At 33.3% G+C, this 18,121-nt stretch overlaps 1 protein-coding gene and 1 pseudogene across 5 annotated transcripts in view; one reads left to right on the top strand and one right to left on the bottom strand.

Annotated features, from left to right (window-relative positions):
* LOC123659571 overlaps window positions 1-18,121 on the bottom strand; it is a 149,382-nt gene that overhangs the window by 54,939 nt on the left and 76,322 nt on the right. For all 5 annotated transcript variants that reach the window (XM_045594776.1, XM_045594778.1, XM_045594779.1 and 2 more), the window contains one exon: window positions 1,226-1,255. The gene's annotated coding sequence lies outside the window, so the exon portion shown is untranslated. The remainder of the gene's footprint in view (window positions 1-1,225; window positions 1,256-18,121) is intronic.
* Window positions 3,856-3,974, top strand: LOC123660039 (annotated as a pseudogene).

The raw sequence follows: 18,121 nt of genomic DNA, 5'->3' as shown, positions 1-18,121 counted from the left end.
TAGTCATGAACTAATTCAAGTTCTCCTTTTTCATTTCCCATAGAACTAATAATCTAATGAAATTAGACATCGAAGATTATCTCGTGCATCGCATTCACGTGTTAATTGCGTTGAAATAAATTAACTTTTTAGTTCATATCACCGCTGAGATGAAATAAAATAAAACAAGTATAGTCGCACGCATCGCTCTATACTGACTGACGTTTCAATTAAAAATAATTTATTTATAAAATCGAAACCACCCGCACATCGACATCGATCTTTTGTTTGGCGGTACATCTCTAAGGGTCTCTAGCCTTTTGTACAGATAATGTTGTTACACATTTCTCTTTTGTTCGTGGTAATTATCGATGAATCGATTCTACGTACATTAGATGTGTTATTTTGAAAATCATTCAATTAATTTTTAATGAACGCTCTGTTAGTTTACGTTTTAATTTATTTCGATATTAAGATCTTGTGTTATTGTGTATGTATTTTCGTTATTGTTGTTGCAATGTTATTCATGTATTTTGTATGTATTGAGAAACTAAATTTTTCAACAATTTCATATTAAGGCTTCGTTCGTTATTGGATTTTAAAGGCAAGTACATATTACGATATATTATAATGAAAACAAGAAATTTTTCAAAATAACGAGTGTGCTTTAAACTACACGCCACAAGTAAAACTTCTTTAATCGCCCCTACAGTAATATAGGAAACGTAATCTCTTTCTATCTTCGCTAACTTATATCTTCCTCTCAACATCCGTTCGCCTCACCACGCTTTTCGTAACGCTCTCGTCATGCAGTCACTAGCTTATTTTAATTGACTATTTTTTAACTCCCTTCGATGTATTACTTGTCGATGTAAAATGAAATCGTTTTTTTTTTTGGTTTACGGGCAAAAAAATTCTTTCTTTCTTTTTTTAAAGACGATATTCTTGTAATATATGAAAGCCTACCTCACGTAAACTTGCTTTGCGGCAAACTAGAATGATTGAAACGATAATATCTGTTCGTCACATTGAAATATAGCCAGCGAGGCGTTTCGTTAGCGATCCTAGATATCTAGGTCTCGCTAACTTATCTAGCCATAATCTCGATAACTTCACCTATCTAGGTCACACCTTTAAGCTTAGGGACCTGTTAAAAGTCCATAACTTCACTTGATTATTATTATAATTTTTTTTTGTAGTTAGGAATTTAAAAGGTTTATTATATAATATTGATATTTATAGTTACTTTGTATGGAGTTGGAACTGTTCAATGGTCCTGTAACAAAAAAATAAAATTAAGTTTGCTAAATTTTTATTATGGTTATTTATGTTCTAGGGTTTTATTTATAAAAGTAAAAGTTAACAAACCAAAAAAAAAAAAACGAATTATTTTGAAGAAAATCTAATGGTAACATAATTAGTTTAGGAACTGCGTGATAAAGAAATTGGTAAACATTTCATTCTTCACATGATCATCTAGAAAACTGTTTTTTTAAACCGGAGTTTTTAATTGAAGTCTAGATTCAGTATATCTTGTTTCTTAGACAAGTACAATATGTAACTCAATATAACATCCATATCAAGCCTTTAGGACAGTCTTTCTTCTCAAGGAGGATGACTTTTGATAAGGTATTGGTTACAAAACGTAACGTCATAACGCACAGGATCTGAGTAACATTAAATGTCAACGATAATAATCAAAGTAATTCAAATAATAAACTGAGTAAAATCAATGAAATTCTGTAAATGTTATTTCAGACTTTATAAGAAAGTAGTCAAGCAAATAGTTTAATGGGATATGTTGTCACGGAACGGTGTTGACACGGAAGCCTGCGGGAAATTCAAATCTCAACCAGTGATTACACATCGGATAATGGAAGGGAGAATATTATTTTAATGAAAGACTTGTATTCATATGTTGTGGTATGGTATAAAAACATAAGTGGAAGAGATTTGTGAAAAAAAATCGCCTAAAAGAGATTTCAGTACTCATTAATTAATACAATTAATTTTTTACTTAATTTTAAAGATAATATAGATGGAAATAGAGAGTTTAATTTAGACGAAAAAAGAAAGGGTCTTATTGTTTACAGATGAAATCTACACGAACTAATTGTTACAGATTGCGCTTAGGTACAACTTAGCGAAATGTAAATTAGGTAAACTTTTAAAATTTTCGTTTGTTCGGGTTTTTGTCTGTTTGCATAAACGCGCGAATTAGAAAAACGTACTGTTATAAGCTGTAGTTATGTTTAAAAAAAAAGATTTAGAAATTAAAAGTAGAATTAATGATTAAGACAGCCGCCGGGAATGGATGTTGGATCGAGACTGATTGACTAATGTTTAGGATTGTCGGTTGTGAGCTAGGGATGTCAGAGTCAGCGGAAAAGGTATGAGTGGGTGGGTGCATGGTGAGCGGAAAAGGGTTCAAATAATATTTATAATAATCATCATCACATCAGCCTATCGTAGTCCACTACTGGACATAGGCCTCCACAAGTTCGAGCCAAAAAATGGCGGTAACCGCAGGGCTGGCTTTATCGCACCGAAGACGCTGCTGCCCGTCTTCGGCCTGTGCATTTCAAAGCTAGTAGTTGAATGATCATCCCGCCATCGGTCGGCTTTTTAAGTTCCAAGGTGGTAGTGGAACTGTGTTATCCCTTAGTCGCCTTTTACGACACTCACGGGAAGAGAGGAGGTGGCTATATTTTTTAATGCCGTAACCACATAGCATCATATTTATAACAGTACTCATCTCTTATTAAAAATTAAACAAATATGAGTAAGGTTGGCGTGTGACGGAATAGTCTCAAATTATTACGTCATAATTTTCTCATTACTTTAACTACGCGCTTTTACTAACGCGTTTGTAATTCTGAGACGTAATAGTGACCAAGAGAGAAAGTCCCGGGCAAAGTTGTTGTTAGTGGTGCTTAAAAAAATGTCTTGATAATATTATGATTTGGAATCATTTGTATAATTTCGCTTCATACTTAACCCACACACCGGTATGACGTGTACGGTATAGACACGCCAACTAACAAGATGACAGTGATGATATGTCTATGTTGTCGGATTATAATGAACGGCGCATCGCGAATTTACGTTTATACGAGCTTTGTACCTTGTAGAGTAACTGTTACGTCCAGAAAAGGTATATGTCCACTTAAATCGTCCTATCAGCGAGGTAACAGCGTTCACCGTTACTATTGTTTCAACAGATTATCTCAACCCTAATGGCTTGCCCTTTGAGAGGGGATTTTGATTACTTAACAAGGGAATTTTACGGCTGATTGTGATTTACTTGTGATTGATTATTTCAGGTTATTATTTGATAATATTGAATGTTTTAGCCAAGAAGCCTTCTTCTTTTGAAATATTTGCATGCCTTAACACAGGTTTACCTAGTATTGCAGCAGAGGCATCCTAAATATAATTATTATGAGAATAACATAACATATAATAGAAATAAAAAATAACGAGTGTGCTTTAGACCACACGACTTAACTTTTTTAGCTCCTACAGTAATATACGAAACGTAACTCTCTTTCTTCCTATCTTCACTAACTTATCAACTCCTACTACCCCTTCCTACTTCACGAATTCACCAGCTTACTCTCCAAGTCAAGCGTGCGTAAATAAGTTCTTTGTAAGTGATTCAAGTGATAAATATTTTTGTAAAAAATGAGGTAATCCTTTTAAGTATTATTTTTCCTCTACTTAGTTGTCCAATTAAAGATGCGTTATTCTTTTATTTATAAATTTTGATCTACGCGCTTAAAATGCCCGCGCCTTTGTTTATCCATGCATGCACTATAATACCACAGGCGATTTTTCTACTTATTATACTACAGATCAACAGTGTGACTGCCTAGCCTACTCGCTTCGGCAGTACATATACTAAAATTGGAACGATACAGAGAAGATTAGCATGGCCCCTGCGCAAGGATTAAAGATGCGTTGGAAAATACTAATGACGCGGTTTACCTTTTTTTATATTTTTTGGGGTAAAGAAATTTTTGGTAATGTAACCTGCAAAGTCTCAATAATATTGAAAACTAAGAAAATTTGTATGTTATTATAATAATCATATTAAACTTGATAAGTTGAGTAATTAATGTTGTGCTTGAATGTCAGAATATTACGTACTTCTAGCGTAGCACTTCAATTCGTCAGTGTTGTACGATTACAATAGAATACAACAAGACTTTTAATGCAGTATGACATCAAGTGATATACTTTGACGTGCTGTAATGATGGAAATCGATGGGTCCTTTTTTAGAAAGCATCCTTTTACTGATTATTTGTTTTATTTTTTTTGTTCTATATAAACTTTGTTCGAATTTTGAAAAAACTAGTCGCGAAAAATAGCGCAAGTGCAATTCAAATATTTAGTTACAAAAATTTGCCTCATTTGATAACTATAGATATGGAAATTGGCGCCTTCATAAAAGTTTTTAGATAATTATATATCGAATATAAAAATGTACATATTTTTGAAGTTATACTTATTTTTGCGTGTTAGGGAAGAATGATGAGAGTACATTTTTACGATGCGCGTGCACACCGTCACGAAAAAACCGACACCCTGAAGGTAGCTAGTAAACGAAAAAGAAGTTAGCGACGTGAAGTTAGCTAGTCAATGAAGTATAACTTCTTACGGGCGTATATAAGTAAACACTTACTTTTTTTAAGCTCCAGTACGACTTTACGGATAGTAAAAAAACAAATATATAAATGTGAATTATACCAAGTATGAAATACAGTAGAAAATTAATTACCGGTTCCGTGTGAATTTATAACGTTTAGTTAGCAACCTGCGCAGGCGCAGCGAATCGTGCAAAAACGCAATGAGATCATCGTTTGAGTGTCGTTTGGACGTGACGCGTCGATCTACGGTGTAGATCGTGATCTATAGCGCAGATACAACGGTGACAGACAAGTGTACGGCTCAATAAGCTGTGCGTATAAACGCGTGTTAGGTTTTAAAGAGCATATTACAGTCGAAGGTTTAAATGGAAGTAAGTGGGTATATAGGTATGTACTCATTAATTTTCTTTTGTTCTAGAAAAGTCTAGAAGTAAAAAAGTGTGTGTGTTAGTTGTTTCACAGGATTTCACTCACTGTATTTTTTCATAACATATAGACCTTATATCGCTTCTTAAGATGTTAACTCCAAAACAAATATACGCACACGACACACACATGTAGGCAACAGGAGCATGGCCGAGGTAAGGCAAGGTCTGATGACTGGGTGACGTTATCAATGTCAAATTGTATATTCTTCTAAACAGTCCATTGGCGTAGTTGGCAGATGCTATCTATTCGAATTCTAAGCATATTATTTACACAAATATTATCTACCTTTTTTTTTATATTTTCTAAAAACACAGGTGTCAACTTTCCAGAAACTGACGACGGAATTTTGATAAAAACAAAAAATTAAATTCTCCTTTTCAACTATGAGTATTACGAAGACTACTCATGCTTCAATTGCGTAATTTATTGATTTTTCATACTAAATTCGATACCCTATCCCAGCTCCGGAAATCCTTTTTAAATGTTTGCTAGCGTGCGCGTCTAATTCAAACTTAAGAGGCCTTTTTGGTGTATTTTTTTTTAAATTACGTGACTAATTAAGCTGTTTGAATTAAAGACAAATGTTAAGGAATCGAGATGAGGCAATTAAATGTCTTTATTGGCAGATCGCAAAGAAGCGGACGGAGTTTTGCTTTGTGTGTTTGTTTTTTTTTATGGAAAATATTTGAAAAGGAGAAAACACATAAGTTTTTTAATAGTTATAATAATTTTTATTTTACTCTATATAATTATAATATTTTCCAATTAATTTTACTACGGGGTATTTTTTGATGATTTTAATTGTATATATTTACGTAGGTACAAAACAAAAAAAGGAAAGGAAACAGATTTTAAACAATTATCATTTTTATATAAATTAGGCTGCACCTGCAAAAGTTTCATCCAATTATGCACCATTTTAAACAAAAACACATTTAAGAAATTCTTTGCAATCAGCAACTCGTTTCAAACAGTTAGACTCGTTATAAACTATTATACGAAAGTAAAGCAGTATATCAAACTACAAACGACTATATTCGTTAGCGATGATCACGCGTTGTAAATCTAGAGCTATGATATAATTAGTACAATTGCTTACTGTATAAAATCGATTAACTGTTCTTTATTTAAAAATATAGAAAACAATAACGGTTATTTAAATAGAGATTCTACATTCAAAAACTTTTCTTAAGTCGTTTTGCAGGTAGTCTGAGAAATTTTTGTGGCGATTTGATTAGATCTCTAGCGTAAATGAATAGTTTTCTGAATTTAAAATTTTAAAACATTGTCACTTAAAACATATCTACATATTCTTCTTTTTCTTATTGTAAGCAACTTAATGCTTGTGTTACAGCCTACAGGTAACAGTCGACTGTTATAGCTAAATAAATATATTTAAAAAAATACATAGAAATAATACATATATAAATAAATACATACATTACACACAGACTCAGGTGGGAATCGGACCGGCTACCTGCGGGGCAGAAAGCAGGGTCATCACAAACTGCGCCAACGGGCTAGTCCACTGTAGAAAATGTTAGAGTCTAAATAAACTTTCTGATTATGCCCTTTTGTTTTATATCAAAAAAGATCTGTGTTCAGCATGGGTACGAAGGTTATTGCAGTTAAATATAATTCCGTAATTATTTATATAAAATTTATATACTCTGTATGTTTATGTAAAACGATATTAATAATAATTGTAGAGTATTTAATGTTTAAATTAATACCCGTATATTACTTCTATTTATAGATCGATCTAAGTTCCAAGAAAGATTATTTTAGAAGATCAAGTTGAAATTTAACGACTTTTATCAAAAAACATAACAAAAAATATTCTCAGGAATAAGATTTTAACGAGATTTTTGTTTGTTTTTACTTTTGTACCAATCATTTTAAAATTGTAACGAATAATTTACCATTATTTTTTTATCCGTCTGTTGGACCTCTAGGCCGGATGTTCGGATGCCAGCCGGAGTCGATATTAACTGTTTATAAAGATTGCGTGTGAGAATAAATAGTACTTATTTAACCTAGGAGTCGTTGAAATACTACGTACTAAGGTATAAATATTGATAATTTTAGTCATATATTAATTTAATTATCTCCTTTAATTAGTAGATTATAATAAAATTGCAGATTTAAAAGCACGTGCCAAAATATTTATCATTGATATGTAATTCTAAAACTAAAGTACAAAAATTATTACAGATATTTAATGAAACAGAGAGATGAGTGCTGTGTGGCTACGGCACCAAAGAATATAGCCACCCCCTCTCTTCCCGTGGGTGTCGTAAGAGGCGACTAAAGGATAACAAGGTTCCACAACCACCTTGGAACTTAAGAAGCCGACCGATGGCGGGATAATCATTCAACTACTGGCTTTGAAACACACAGGCCGAAGACAGGCAGCAGCGTCTTAGGTGCGATAAAGCCAGCCCTCCTGCCCAGCGTGGTGACTATGGGCAACACACATGAGTTCACACATTTTTGGCGCGAACTTGTGGAGGCCTATGTCCAGCAGTGGACTGCAATAGGCTGGAATGATGGAATGATGAATGAAACAGAATTGTACATACTGAAGATAATCATAGGAATTACAAGTAAAACGTCTATACTGGAGGGATGTTTCAACTGAGCTAGGGCGCAGCAGGAATTTCCTGCTCAAAATATGGAGCAGCCCAACTGGGGTAGTACCTCGACCTTACAGAAGATCACAGCTAAATAATACTGTTTTCAAGCAGTATTGTGTTCCTGTTGGTGAGTAAGGTGACCAGAGCTCCTGGGGGGATTGGGGATTGGGTCGGCAACGCGCTTGCGATGCTTCTGGTGTTGCAGGTGTCTATAAGCTACGGTATTCGCTTACCATCAGGTGAGCCGTATACTTGTTTGCCAACTTATTTTTGAAAAAAAAAATTAAAAATATATTAGCTACTTATGTTGTTATGATATTGGTATTTACAATATGGCGTGTAACACGTATTAAATATCGATTTTTTTTTGTTATAGGTGTTAGAGCAAATTTCGCAAAGCATCAGAGTGGACATCATCATCGCCAGGACACATGAAAACAAACCATGCGAATCTAATAAACTTATAAAATGTTAGAGAGAGTCATTGACCTTAAGCGTATGACAAACAGCGGTCGTTGTGTAAGCGGAAATATGCGATACTCTGCGGATGCGGTTTTCTCGGTTATTCAAGTCTGGAGGTAGTTTCGCGGATCGGGTATCGCTAACTCGGAAGTAGGTTTGATGTCTAGTGCTGGCTCGTATCTATATTAGATAACAGCTGATTCAACAGATGTTTTGTGCCTTGGGAACTGTCAAACACGTGAAGTTAAAGTAATCGTTCCTGTTTTACAATTCTTTCCTGCTAATTTTTAAATTTTTGGCGTTATTGATTTAATTTTTCAGTTCATAAGAACCTTTTTGTAACTATTAAAAAAAAAAACACGAAAAAGTCAGTTGTTTTACACGATTTCACTTCCAACTTTTTTCTTAACATGGACCTTCTATTGTTTCTTTGGGAGTAACATAAATTATATATCATTTTATAGATAATAAAATGCATCCATAAGAAAAAAAAATCTTGCTTTTGTTTTTGTAAATTAATTAATTATTAAGATTATATATATGACGGCTTTAATTTTGACACAACATCAACATGATTGACGGTCGGTAATTTTTTTACTTATGTAATACGAATTATTCGCACGGGTATTTCTAGTAAATATAAATATAATTATGTAACTAAAATGATAAATTAAATATTTCGTTTTTCTATATACTTATTTATGAATGTTGCTTTGATCCTCGTTCATGGCAAATGTTCCATCGATTAAAGGCTGTTTATTGTGTCCTAAGAATTTGTGTTGATTGTTCTACACACAGGATTTTTATTCTACTTTGGGTCGATGATCGTAATGTACTTATTTTTTATTTTCATCCTTATAATAGTAAAAGCGGGATCATATCATGTTAACAACAGACCATTATAAATATTTGACATAATTTTAGAGCAAAATGTAACGAATTTGGCTTAAAACGAATACAGTTATGTGTGTAGTATATGTATGTAACAGTTAAACAACATTTTTGAACATGTTTAAACGTAATTAAAAAACTAGTTTTTCGAATAGCTTTAATAGTCAAAAATAACATTAAACATGAGCAGCGGAAGTGAACCCGCAACCCATCCTAGTAATTTAATTATCGGGTTTTTGACGGTCCACTGATAAGTGACTTAGCGTATGTTAATGTTCTAATACACACAAACCGACATACAGTTGTGTTCAAGGTATAGTTTATTTTTTTTCGTTTTTAAATATCTAAAGAAATAAATAAAATTAGAGTGTCTGTTTGTAATATTAAAATAACCGCTTTTTATTAAATGCATATGGATGTATACATGGTACGTATACCAAAATAACATTTTTTACAATTTTTGTCTGTCTGTCTGTTTGTTGCGGCTAATCTCTGAAATGGCTCGGCCGATTTTGACGGGACTTTCACTGGCAATTAGCCGATGTAGTAAGGAGTAACTTAGGTTACTTTTATTTTAGACATATATTTATTTTATAAATCTGCGAACTGAACAATAACTTTTTTTTAAATTCCATACGAATGAAGCAAACGGCAATGCGCTTACGATGCTTCTGGTGTTGCAGGCGTCTATAAGCTTTGGTAATCATTTACCACCAGGTGAGCCGTACGCTTATTTACCGACCTAGTTATATATAACAAAAGTATGTACTGGTTCGAATTTAAAAAAAAGTTTTTTGTTTGGATAGCCTATTTACCGAGGAGGGGAGGGGTTATAGGCTATTTTTTCAAATTAATGCGTGTGAAGTCACGGGACACAGTTAGTTAAATTAAAATGAATTTGTGTATTTGATTTTATCGTTATATTTTTGTATGCTAGATCTTTAATATGAACGAAGACTATGTTTACAGTTTAATATCGATATTACATTAGAGTTATTTTAAAGTTTACTAGTTCCGCTATAAAGTATTCAATGTTTTAACATTTTAAATGTAATAAGGAAGTCCTCAAAGTAATGCGATTTTATTGTATATTTTAATCTTGCGTAAAGGTTAGTTAGGACTTCAAACAGAAACGCAAAAACTGTTTTCTTTCATATAAGGGCAGTCTGGAGAAGCGGCGCATTGTTTTCTTTTGTGTTAGGCCCTTGACCATGCCGATAACATGTTTTGAAGTCGTCTTGGGTATATTTACGAGTGAAAGAATCTAAAGTAAAAAAAATGTTTAAGGTTACCTGTCAAAAGCATGTATATTTAAAAAAAATATATAATTTATATTAAATGAAATAAATTTGTCAGAATGTTTTATTTTACTCATGTTAAACCATTTTATCAAAAACTTTTGCTACGTGTTTTGCGTAATATTACTACGAAATGTATATTAAATAACAGAATAATATTGAAATGTTTGATTAGAGAATATTAAAATTTATAAAATATTATTAATTTTAGTATCCTAGGTACCTATTACATTTTAGTATTCAAAATTATAGCCACGCAGGGGGAGGAACTTCATTGGTCTTATTTAAGTGACGCGTCATATTACCAATCATTGTCATAAGGACACGCTGAGTGATTGAGGTGTTTATTGTTTATACCTAGTTAAACTTCACTTGACTAAAGATGTTTGTACATATACTTTCTTGGTCTCACACCTTAGGATAGCAAAGAATAATAGGGTGGTCCTATACACGTGACGGGGGTATGTATATATAAATAAATATATAATTTACTAGCTGACCCCGTAAACGTTGTTTTGCCATATATTTTATTAACCTTCTCAATCCCCCCTTATAACTTAGGGGAATGAAAAATAGATGTTGGCCGATTCTCAGACTTACCCGATATGCACACAAAATTTCATAATATTTTATTAACCCTCTTAACAACCTCCCCCCCAACATAACTTAGAGGTATGAAAAATGGATGTTATTCGATTCTCAGACCTACCGATATGCACACAAAACTTCATGAGAATCGGTCAAGCCGTTTCGGAGGAGTTTAACTATAAACACCGCGACACGAGAATTTTATATATTAGATTAAAGTTTCAAGTTTTATCCGTTTTTGTAACTTCGAGTCAAATAAATAAATAAATAAATAAGCAAATAAACGCTTCACACTTAAGAGTCAAGTCAAAGTATCTCGATTGTGTTAAATACAGCATTATAAAATTTTATTAATTTTTTTGCAACGTTGTAATATCATTGGAAAACTAAAAACGCATCGTTTCACTCAAACTGACCTATACAAAGTGAATGCACGCGAAAAAACACAGAATGGCTCTAAAGAAATAAAAAAACCCCCAACACTTAAAATTGAAATCTCTTAACAATTGAAATAATTTACAGGTGAAATTGAAAGTTTGAAAGCAGAGAAACCTTTTGTGAAAGTAAAATAAAAATACAAGCTTAAAAAATCATTATTTTTTGTTTCATATCAAATTAACTTGTTGAATAAGCTGTGTGGTTACGGCAGTAAAGAATATAGCCACCCCCTCTCTTCCCGTTGCTATCGTAAGAGGCGGCTAAGGGATAACACAGTTCCACTACCACCTTGGGACTTAAAAAGCCAACCGATGGCGAGATAACCATCTAACTGCTGGCCTTGAAATATATAGGTTAAAGACGGGCAGCAGTGTTTTCGCACGACACGAGATTTCAGTAAATTATCCTTTAATGTTACTCTCTTTTTGGCATCTACTAGTGGAATAATTATAATTTTTAACCTAGCATAGCATATAAACTTTCTTAACAAATGTTCTGATCATTGAGAAAAGAGATAAACGTCTGACCTTTCTAAAGTTGGGCCAGCCATAATGATATACAGTATCAATTTATTTTATGTGGAATTGGAACTCACCTGCGGAAACTACATATCTGGTTAACCTCGCATAAGATTCAGACAGGACGTTAGTACGAAGGGTAAAGGTTAATCAAAATGTAGCGTGTTGGCTTTGAACGATGCGTTTCCTATGGAAATTCCGTTTAATGTAAGCTAACGGTGTTTAGACGTATTTAGGATACAAACTGAAAAAGTATTATTTTAATCGAAACGCGGCCGACGATCTACGTAAGATTGTCGGTGGTGGCTGGATGAGGATTGCGCAAAATCGGGATGTCTGGCGCGAATTTATAGGCCTATGCCCAGTAGTGGACTGCAATAGGCTGAACTGACTGACTGACTGACTCGAGGTTACGAGGAAGAGATGCGTTACTGGCGCTGAATAACTTTAGTGGTATATGGTAAACACTGGTTGTAAAATATATAGAAATAATGAGTTTTGTAACTTTGTCCTAACGTAGAGGTTAATTTGCGGTTACTACAAAAAATCTGTTCATATTAAGTATTCGTATTTTTCTAGATTCACAGGCTAATTATACGGTAAGTGAATCGAAATTAAATTTGGGTGAAGCAGCGTGGAATGTCTCATGTATTTAACTCTACAATTAGGGATAGGGGTAGGATACGAGTTTCTACCTACATAAGTATTTGAATAAAAGCGAACCATTTAATATTACGCGAGTATTGACTCAGTAATACCTTAAATATTTTTTTGTTCAGTTCCAATACCTAAACAAACTATTTAGTACTAACTAGAACCAAAAATATTATAGAGAAAACAGTGCGCGATTAACGTTCCCAAGTTACAATACTAATAAAAAACATTACTTAATTAGCTATTTCAATGGAAAAAATTAAGATGAAAAAAACCTTAACGAGAAAATAGTTTATGTAATAAAATGTGGTAAACAAATTAGTGTCCCTCGTTAAACATGTGTCAGCATCCTAATGAACCTTCTTCGAACATATAAAAAATATCTCAGGTAAGTGAATGGCAAATACCGTAGAGCACTAGACTTGGAGGAAATGGTATTAAGTAGTAAGCCACTGCTGAGCATAGGCTTCATTATTCATGTAGGAGAAAGGTCAGAGATTAATCCTGCTCTACTGCGGGTAATACGCTAATTAGGAAGATGATCCTGTATGTAACTTTTGTTTAAATAGTCAATTTTGGCACTATACTGTAAGGTTAAATTTTGTAGTTTAAATATTTGATAGCGAATGTGAACTTAAAGCGATATCGATATATTTCATGTAGATAAATAGACGATAATAAAGGAATCACAAGGAGTTTCAAGGAGGACAATTGGTTTCAAGTAAGTAGTGTAAGAATGCAACCTTAGTATTCAATGAAAGAGGTCCATGTACAGCTACTGTCAACGGGTGATAAACGCTTTATTACTAATATTACTTTTTATATTAAAAACAACAAATTTTTACTGTGTAAAAAATTAATTTTGAATAGTTTAATTTTAATTTTGCTAATATGCTATAAATTAAATCACCTCAATAAACTTTCACCTTAGTACATAAACACCCGTACCATTTCTGCGCTCTTCTTCTATGTGAATTAAAATCAAGACGACATCTTAGCGCCTGTTCTGCGCATTAAAATATTTCAAACAGAATTAAGTGGATTTAAGTGATGTAAAAGCATTTTTACGCTTCCCCACACTTCATTAAGGGAAATTTTCTACTATGTTACATGTTTCTATGGGTCCCTAGAACAACGCTAGCCATTTTAATTATTTTTAATGTTTTTCGTTCAAGGATTAGAAAAACAGAGAAGTTATTGGGTAAAATAGAATGAGATGGCTCAATAAACGGTCCACACGAGTATTGATTGGTGAAGTTTTGATTGATGATTATAAGTAAAATCTCGACAAAATGTTCTTCAAAAAAAAAGGTGAGGTTCTTATTTGTCTGTATTTTTTTTTTGTATGTATGTGTATGTGTTACCTCCAAAATTTTTACTAGTTTGACCGATTTCGATGAAATTTTTTTATACGAAAGGTGGTGCTTGTCAATTGGTTCTATTTAAATTTTATTGGAGTCTGATCAGCGCTTTTCTAGTTTTATATAATAATGCGTATTTACTTGACAATTTTTTCGACGATCTATGTTGGTTTATACCTTATAACTTATTACTAGGTGCATTTTGATGTTTGTTGTATAAAGCAAAAGCTAACTTGTCATGTGGTCCCATTTAAATATGGTCGAGATATAATGAGTACTTTTTAAGTAATCTTTGATGTCCTCTTCCTCGCACTTTATACTGGTGTATTAGTTTGGATTCTTGTTTTAATCGATAGCTGATGCTTATTTTGTTATCCCATTTAAATGTTATTCATATCTGACGATAACTTTTTGAGTAATCTTTCTAGTTTTTCGTCTACCTACGTTGCATTACTTGTCGATGTAATGGAAGTCTATTTGTTTTCGTTTGCGAGCAAATACAATTATTTACGATATATTTTATATCTTTCATAACCTTATTACTTATATCTTAGTATACGTCATATGGTTAGTATATTTATTTGGGATTTTTGCGATTGGATGATTAGATTTTTTATAAGTAAATCATTCTCTATAATATAAAAATGAGTCGCTGAATGTGTTGCTAAGCGCAAAACTCGAGAACGGTTGGACCGATTTCGCTAATTCTTTTTTTAGAATATTCCTTGAAGTACGAGGATGGTTCTTACGGAGAGAAAAATTCTAAAGAAAAAAAAAAATAATAAAATTAAAGAATCGATTGTTAGGCGATACGAAGTTCGCCGGGTCAGCTAGTGTTATTATATATGTATTAGATATGTCTATATTTTATATGTGTAAGTATTGTGTATGTTTATTATTATATATTATCTATTTGTATTTTATTCAAATAATCTAATTCGTACATCAATTATTTGTTTACTTCCTAACTGCAGTTTCTATGTCGAGTCCTATACCCAAAGATTGTCTGGAAGAGATCGCTCTTTCAGCGATAAGACCGCATTTGTACATCTTTCATTTCATTTTTTTTTGTTGTTTCTTTTAATGATGTACAATAAAGAGTATTATTATTATTATGCATTATTAGTATTATGTTTATTTAATGTAAAGATATAAAAAGTAATAAATCTTACAAGAGAGTTAAAATATGAATGAACATTATTTCGTCTTAATGAACGTTATTTCGTCTAAATGAACATTATTTCGTCTTTTTTTTAACTATCAGTTTCAAATGTTCCGTGACTAGCCTTTGTAATAATTTCCAAAGACATATCAAATAACATAAATAATAGGAAATATAAAACATAAGGAAATGTCTAGCGTATTAATAAAACGTCTAAGTTCTTATAGCCATCGTGACATCATAAATAAATAAAAATAAAATTCTGTTCGTTTGTAAGCGCGTCTCTCGGAACTAAGGCTTATGGGGCGACATTCTTTAGAATTCATTAATTTTAAAATCAACGAATCTATTTTAACTATGAGTATTTTTCGAAGTATTTTTATTGATAGTCAGACAAATTTATCAATGACATGTCATATCGTGATTTATAATTGAATTTTATTTTCCAACTTCCATATAATTTAAATAATCGTAATTTATTAAAAATATCATATTTACACTTACACAAAAGAGCCTGTTTGTGAGGAGGATTAAAGGCTAAAAAAAATTCCATTATGACTCTTAAAATTTGAGCAGTAACAATAAAATACAATGACCATATACAACCATGTATCGTTTAACACGAAACATTTCAAAACAAAATTATAAAAAACATATTCATGATACATTCCTCAATAGGTATAATGTCTGTAAATTAATAGAAGCAGTAGTCGTTGATATCAATTTCTAATATTTTTACTATTTTGTTTGTGGTTGACGCCGCGTTGGCGCAACGGTTACAGCGATTGATTGTACCTGTTGCGCTGGCGGTTGCGGGTTCGATCCCCACACATGACAAATATTTGTATTGGCCATAAAGGTGTTTGCCGTGGTCTGGGTGTTTGTGCAGTCTTGTGGGTCTCCCCACCGTACCTCGGAGAGCACGTTAAGCCGTCGGTCCCGGTTGTTATCATATACACCTGATAGCGATCGTTACTCATAGTAGGGTATGGTAATATATTCGCCAATCCGCATTGGAGCAGCGTGGTGGATTAAGCTCTGGTCCTTCTCCTACATGGGGAAAGAGGCCTATGCCCAGTAGTGGGATATTACAGGCTGAAGCGTTTACTATTTTGTTGTTTTATTTAGAAAAAATTATATATACTCGTATACTAATTTTCTTGTATCAAATTAACGGGAAGCTTAAATTTGCATAATCGTTTGGGAAAAAAAATCTCACAACTTCGATCAGATGGTACAAAAACATATACAAGCATGTCTTCCTATTTCATAATTTTAATTGATGACTGCAATTATTTAGTTACAAGCTATTAATTTAATGTCTCGGAGTACAAAAACTAAGGAAACCTTTAAGAGGTTTTGCAATATGATCAATATCCGTTATTTTGTGTATTAATAACATCCTGAAAATGTTAATGCTTACGTTTATTAATTTTGGCTTACTCGACAGATGTTGTCCTATCCTGTGAAATGTCAAACGCGAGATGTTTATTAAGTAACTATCACGAATTTTTTTAATAAGAACTTTCTACGGCATTTTCTCATTCCGTGTGAACCTTCTTACAAAAAGAAAAAAAAATTAAAAAACGAGCGTGCTTTAGACAAGACGACTGAAGTAAAACTTTCTATCTTTACTAACTTATATCTCGCTGTCAACTTCCGTTCGCTTCACCCGATCACAGTTTTCGTAACGCTCTCGTCACGCATTCGCCAGCTTACTCCTCAAGTCAATCGTGCTTAAAGAAGTTTTACTTCAAAAAAAAAAAGAAAAAAGAAAACGAGTGTACTTTAGACCACACGACTGGAGTAAAGATTACGGAAAGTAACTCTCTTTCTTTCTATTTTCACTAACCCACATCTCCCTCTCAACTTCCATTCGCCTCACCCGGTCACGCTTTTCGTAACGCTCTCATCACGCATTTACCAGCTTACTCCCCAAGTCGACTGTTTCGCACGATGTCACCTCCCAATTTTTTTTCTTTTTCCAACCCTATCATCATCTGAGGCATTACAGCCGCGGGTGGGCCTTAGCCTGGTCCAGCAAAGCTCTCCAGTCCGATCTGTTAGAGGCTTTCCTTCTCCAACTTGTTATTCCCAAGGTCTTGATGTCTTGTTCGACGCCGTCCAACCATCTGAGCTTGGGCCTGCCTCGACTTCTGCGGCCCTCCGGTCGGCCTTCTAAAAGGCGCTTGGGTACTCTGGCCTCGTCCATTCACAACACGTGCCCTGCCCAACGCAGGCGCCCAATCTTTATGGTCTTAATTATATTTGGCTCATCGTACATTTGGTATAGCTCGTGGTTATAACGCGTCCGCCATCTCTCATTTTCCATCACAGCTCCGAAAATGCGTCTTAGTATTTTCCGCTCAAATACCCATATTTTCAACCCTAAGGTTAGGTTATTATGAGACATACAAACAATTAGCTCTTGCAATAATTAGACAACTCTGTTAAGTGCAATGACGCAATTCTTACACGAACTTAAACAAACACTGGAACAAATTGCAGGCATTTTTCAGTGTAATGTGACTGACAGTGTTTGTGTTCTAACAATAAGACTAGTGACATACATTAACTTTCTAGTGACGACATGCTGTTAAGCTATAATAGAACAATGTAACGCCTAATTGACGTCTGATGGTTCAAGGCTTTAATATAAATTGGGTTCATAGACAAATAAGGTTTAGGAAATCTTTGAAACTAAGATCTGAATTTGAAGTGATATACCCATAGTAGATTGATGTCTAATTCAAGAACATGAAGAATTCATATTTTTTATATATACTTTAATTTTATATTTGCTTGCTGCTACTATTTGTGATAATCAAGACAACGACATTCAACAATGCCTACATACTTATATAAACACTGGTAAAACTTTTTTCGAACTAAATCAGGCCACATTACGAAAATTTTACTTAATTTTAGCTCAGTGGGTGAGGTTAGTGAAATTAGCAATTGGAAGAGAGATAACAGACATCTATTCTTCTTCAACTTAATCTTTGATATAATGGCTTCCAATAGTGCAAAGACGGCACAAACGATTTCTTCAAAA

The sequence above is a fragment of the Melitaea cinxia genome, chromosome 14 (assembly GCF_905220565.1).
Source record: "Melitaea cinxia chromosome 14, ilMelCinx1.1, whole genome shotgun sequence".
Classification (NCBI taxonomy): domain Eukaryota; kingdom Metazoa; phylum Arthropoda; class Insecta; order Lepidoptera; family Nymphalidae; genus Melitaea; species Melitaea cinxia.
The sequence above is the reverse complement of the archived record's forward strand: the minus strand, read 5'-3'. Positions and strand labels throughout refer to the sequence as shown.